The sequence below is a fragment of the Myotis lucifugus genome, unplaced genomic scaffold (assembly GCF_000147115.1).
Source record: "Myotis lucifugus unplaced genomic scaffold, Myoluc2.0 scaffold_0, whole genome shotgun sequence".
Classification (NCBI taxonomy): domain Eukaryota; kingdom Metazoa; phylum Chordata; class Mammalia; order Chiroptera; family Vespertilionidae; genus Myotis; species Myotis lucifugus.
The window spans coordinates 275,837-281,602 of record NW_005871048.1 but is presented as its reverse complement, the minus strand read 5'-3'; positions in this window follow the sequence as shown (position 1 = coordinate 281,602).

Below are 5,766 nucleotides of genomic sequence, written 5' to 3'. Positions count from 1 at the left end.
CATGACTGCCTGGGTTGGTGTTAATGTCGCCTGCGTTTCTCCGATGCTGCCTGCTGTTGGCCAAGGATAGTTGGCCCAGGACAGGACTCCTTGCCCACAGAGCCAGCTCCTGTCTGAACCGGAGTCGCGTGTTAGCAATGGGAGGGAGCAAGGCAGGAGAAGGGCTGCCTCTACTAGGGACGGGAGAGAGGTGGCTGTCAACCACTCCCAGGTGCATTCCAGCCCCTCCCCAGACTGTTTCCCCCTGAGGGTGTGTGGCAACAGCCTTGGTGTCTGTCTGTGTGGTGACAAGACAGACAGCTTGGGTTAAACACCTCGCCTGACGGAGGCGGAGGCCAGGCACAGCACTCAGCCTCGCTGTCAGAAGAGGCTCCTCCCTTTTCCAGGTTGCCCAGGAACTCTTGGCCCTTTAGCTGTTCGTTCTTGGGATTTCTATGGGTTTTTCTACCCAGTTACCTTTAACAGTGTAACAGCAAGAAGAAACGGGTTGGGTTATCACTTTATTTACTTGGAAGATTTTTCTGAAAATACCTCCAGCTGCTGCCGTTTGCCCAGCCAGGATGGCTTCCCAACCTTCCCACCCATCCTGTCTTGTGTCTATTTTCATTCTCCCAGCCTCCCCTCCTTCCATCTCCTGGTGGGATCTCCCAGGGTGGACCACCATCCTTTCCCCCCTGGATTTATCATGTTCTGTCTGTTTCCTTTTAGTATTTTTCTGTCACCCTTGATCTTCTCTCTGCCCTTCCTCCTGTCTCTTTAGCATTCCCTTTGCTTAGAGCCAGGGAAGGGCAGGAAGGCTGGTGTCTGTTGCCGTGTAGGAGGGAAAGGAGCCTTCCTTACTTTTCCCCAGCTCCCCCACCCCTCCTTTCCTAAGCAAAAATACTGCGGTTTGGAGGTGAGATTTAAAGAACCAGGAGCTGCAGTGATTCTTACTGCATGTTGCAGTCACACGCCTGCTGTTCCCCAGGGATCTCCTTACTGCGTGGCGCCTGGGCCCAGGACCTCTCTGCAGTACCTTCTCCCTGCCTCCCAGTCACTCTGTCCAGTAAGGACTCCAGCCAGCTCACTGGCCAGAGCTGGTTGACCAGTCAGAAGTTATACTGGGTCCGCCTCAGACCCCAGGGCAGAAAAGTCAAGAGTTCCCCAGGCACAAGCCAAGACTAGGACTACAGCTGCCTCTCTTGGCAGCTTGGCTTTCTCTCTCCAGGTGAGTGGCAAAGAATGGAAAAATCTCTGGCCTGATAGAAAATGTCTAAATGACTGAGCTGTGTTTGTCCTGCCCTAACCCCTGGGGCAATCCTGCACGGCCCTGCCTGGTAGTTGCAAATCTGAACCCCAGTGCACACACACCGTGGGGCTGAAGGGACTCAGAATGTGGAAATCCCATCCCACCATCCCATGGCTGTCCTGCACCTGGCAGAGGGATGCACAGGTGGACCCCTGTGGATGGGAGAAGTGTTCTCACCCAGTAGAGCTGAGGTTCTGCCATTTCCTGTCCCCAGGGAGCAACTCAAGTTACCAGGGCAACAGGCTAGAATAAATCTTGTCTGGGTAAGGACAAGGGCAGTGTTGCTAGGGCAACTGATTAGGCCAATTTGACTCCAGGCTCTTTCTGTACCCAGCAGGCTAAATCACCTGGCATTGATAACCAACCCATCTACCACCACTACTTGCCCAGAACCCAGGCACTGAGATCCCTGCTGCTTCCTGCTTTATCTTTACCCACCATTTAAGGTGATCTAGAGCTGCTCTCTGACAGCAGCTGTGATTTCCCAGGACCGGGGTGTTGCAAGGTGGCTTGGTTGATGGGGAGTGGAAAGGAGTAGGTATGACGAGACTCTCCTGTGGGTAGTTTCAAGTCAAACCTGTGGGAAAAGGCTCCAGGCCAGGGGCACAGCGGGTAGGCCCAATGGTGCCCTCCTCTTTAGCAGCACCCAGACTGGGAAAGGGAGGGGCCTGCAGATGGCTTTTTTGTCCCTGCCACTTTGCACATTGGCATCTGGTACATAGATGAAGGCCAAACTAGGGACTATGGCCTTGAACATACTGTTTTGGTGGCGACTTACAGACCCACATACCTGCCTCTCCCTGTCCCCAGTGCACAACCTGAGCTGCCAGCACCTCTCCTGCGTACTGATGGGGCTTTGCTGAGGGGAGAGGGGCACTTGGAAGTGGGCCTGGGCACCACCTGCCTGCTGGCTGGATGCCCACCCTCAGGATGCTGCTTGGCTCCCATATCCCACTCCCAGTACCACCCTTAAAAGGTGTTTAAAGGTACCAGCTAGCTTCCATGCGTCCTGCACCTTTGGCTCCTCCAGTACTCCAGTCCCTCTTTCCAGGCCAGGGAAATGGAAAAGCGCTACTCTCCCTGCTCAGGCTGTCCTGGCCCTTGGACTAGTCAGAAAAAGAATCAGGTTCCCTTGCTCAGTACTCTTGTTACATCTTTTCCTGACTGTGCTCCTCCCCAAACACCATCTTTAATGGAGGCTACACTTGCCCTCTTCCCCTCCCCTCCCCTCAGCTCCTCGCTTTAGGTATCTTACTTTCCATGAGAGTGATATCATGAGGTCTTCTAAGGCCCCCATTGGTGTCAACTGCTGGTTTGTCCTGTAGAGTGTACACTGACCAGTGCCATCTTTCCCTAAGATAGTTGGTCCATGGAAGATGAGAAGTGAGTTGTAAAAATGTTTGAATTCCAGTGCTGGCCTGGTAGCTCAGTTGGTTAGAGCATCCTCTGATACTCCAAGGTTGCGGGTTTGATCCCCAATCAGGGTACATATAAGAATCAACCAATGAATGCATGAATAAGTGGAACAACAAATCGATGTTTTTCTCCCTCTCTCTAAAATCAATTAAAAAATTAAATGTCTGAATTCCAACCCCATCTCAAACCTCTCAGGAAACAAAGGGCAAAGGATACCCCCACCAGAGACTCTGTACTGTGATCAGAGATTTCAGCTGGCCCGTGGTGGCATTTTTGGACTGCGGTGGGGAGAAGGGGCTGAGGTGATGGGGCAGCATGACGGAAATGCCCCTGAGACGGCCTTTTCCTCCATGGAACCTCCTTCCATGGTCTCGACCTGAATTCTGGTGGGTAGGGGCCAATCCACAAGTTTACTTATCCCAAGACACTTCCTATCACCCCAAATCCACAGAGAACCTCCAGCTCCTTGAAAGTCAGCACAACCCAGTGCTAGGTGGTCTGGTTCCTAGAATTACCTGGGAAGGAAGCGTACAAAACCAGTCCTGAGGGGAAGGATGTTGGACGGCTAGAACCAGAAGAGGGTGCTGCTGTAAGGGTGGCGGGGCTCAGCTGCAGGTGAGTCAGGACTGCGGATCGCGCAGCCAGCACAGTCACTGCTGACACAGTTCCATGCCGCATTCACATTCGCCTCACCTGGTCGCTTTCTCAGCAGTCAGCGCAAATCAATGGAGATGCCCCCACGCTCCCTACGCCTGCCAGAGCCCAGTCCGAGCGGGTGGGGTGGAGGCTGTCCCGACTGGAACTCCACTTCCACCACTGGGCTGGCGTCCAGCTCCCGGGACGCGCGAGGGTGGGGAGTGATGAGCTGTTGGTGGAGGGAGGGGGAGGAGAGGCGGCGCGGGGAGGATCGATCTCCGGAGACCAGGGTGTCCTAGTCATTGGGCAGTAACCCGGCACACGCTGCAGGCAGCGAGGAGCCACTGCAGAACCCCTGCCATAAGCTTCAAGTGGGGAGCTGGAGAGAGACGCTAGGCGTCAAGACGGGTAGCAGCCACCTCTACCCACTCCGGCCTTTCCTCAGCCGTCTCACCCCCTCCGCCGGCCACTTTACTGCCTGTGGCCGGCAGGAATCTCGGAGGCGGTCACCCCACGGGGACACCAGAGCCCAAGTCGGTCGCCGTGCACCTGAGTCCACGGCGGCGTCGCAGCCACTTGCGGAAGCAGAAGTCCCAGCACCGCTGTGTTCCCTGCCCCGTGCAGAGCCGCCAAGCCTCGAGTGTTACCAGAACGAGACGTTTGCTGGTGGAGCACCGCCCAAACTCAGCGTGAGCCTGGCGGGTGCGTGCACCAGCAGCCAGCGCGTGGACGCGCACCAGGGCCGCCTGATTATCCTCCGCATATGTGACCGCAGCCTGGGCGTGGCGGGGACCAGCGAGGCGGAGCAGCAGGTGTGATAGGGCACCTCCCTCGAGGTGCCTGCAGCCACCGCAGTGAGGCCCAAGTTCGGGGTGGGCGGAGAGAATATGGGGGCCAGGGTCGGATAGTCATGGATTTGGTCTATCCAGAGCCTCTCCCTGCTCTAGGTCACCGAAATCAAGTTCAAACATTAAGCGTCTACACTTTATCAGTTCTCAGAGCACAGTGACTCCAACACACTCCTCCCCTCCCTTCTTCCCCTCCCCCTCCTGTGATCATCCAATTGTCCTTCCAAGGTCTCAGTTCCCATGAGGACCCCAGGACCTGAATCTTCACTCCATTTCAGGGTGTCTGGCCTGTGACACTGGCCCAAGGGGCTGAGGTGGACACGAGGCCTGGGCAAGTGTCTACCGCCTGTGCCTGGGTTTGGGGGTACTGAGCCTGCTGCAGAAGCCCAAGGGCAGAGGTTCCAAGGACGCCCTGGCATCATTATCTGGGGTCCCTGCTCCTGTCCCTGCTCAGTGTGTGCTGCTGTGGCCATGCAGACTCCTCCTTCCTGAAACTCAGCCACTCGGGTGCCCACGTGGGCGCTGTGGCTACAAACAATAGATGTCATGGCGCCCGAAGCATTCATGAGACTGTCCTGGCCGCCATGAAGCAACTTAGGGATGTTGGTGCCGGTGGTAGGACTGAGCCACTGCCAAGGGATCCTCTGATAAACGCCTCCAGACACTGTCCCCCAACCTCATGAAATCCGAGTCACCTGGGCCCAATCAAGGGGCCTGGGCTGTAGCGGGTGCCTGGGTGAGAGGAGCAAGCAAGCAACCCTCCAGACCCTGGGATGCTGGGGCATCAGCCTCATACCCGATACCCGATACCCGGAGGGTTAGAGAGGGGAGGGAGCCACATACCCAAGGGAGCTGGGAGTGACTATGAGTCAGTGGGAGCCCATAAGGGGCGGGGGTGGCTACTTTATGATAGCACCTCCCCCCTCACCTTCCTTCTGCTGCCAATGCTGCTCCCTACCAGTTGCTCTAGGATTGGGAGGGCACTGAGTTAAGTGCCCATGAGCTGTTTTCCACAGGGTCCTCTTCCCCAAGCTCCCTGCCCCTTTTCCTACAAGCCAGGGCCAGGGGGCCAGGGCACAGGCTCCAAGGCCCCCATCCCAGCATTGGGGAGAGCTAGAGAGCAGCAGGGTATCAGCCCAGTCCAAATAGCCCAGGGGTAGGTGTGCACTGAGTACATGGCCCCAGACCACTTAGAAATGGACACTGTCATACTGGACCCCCTTAGCCAGCCACCTCAGCTAGTTGACCTGGACCTGGTCCCTCCTCTGGAAGCACGAGGCAATCCCCCAAGACTATCACACACTGCCCCCACAGCTACCCCAAATCAAGGCCCAGAACCAACTCTGGAGGCAAGGGTGAGAGTCTGCCAGGTCTATCTGACAGATGGAAAGTGAGATGAGGGAGAGAAAATGGCAAAGTTAGAATGTATTCCCATGTGTTCCCACAACTGAGGGGTTCTAAGGCACAGGCACCCCCTAGGATGGGTGACCTACAGAGGCGCTGAGCTGCCCCTTCGGGCCCGCTGCCCACTCTGCCCCTTCCAGCAGTGGGAAGCCTTCAGGAGGAAGTTCCCCAAGA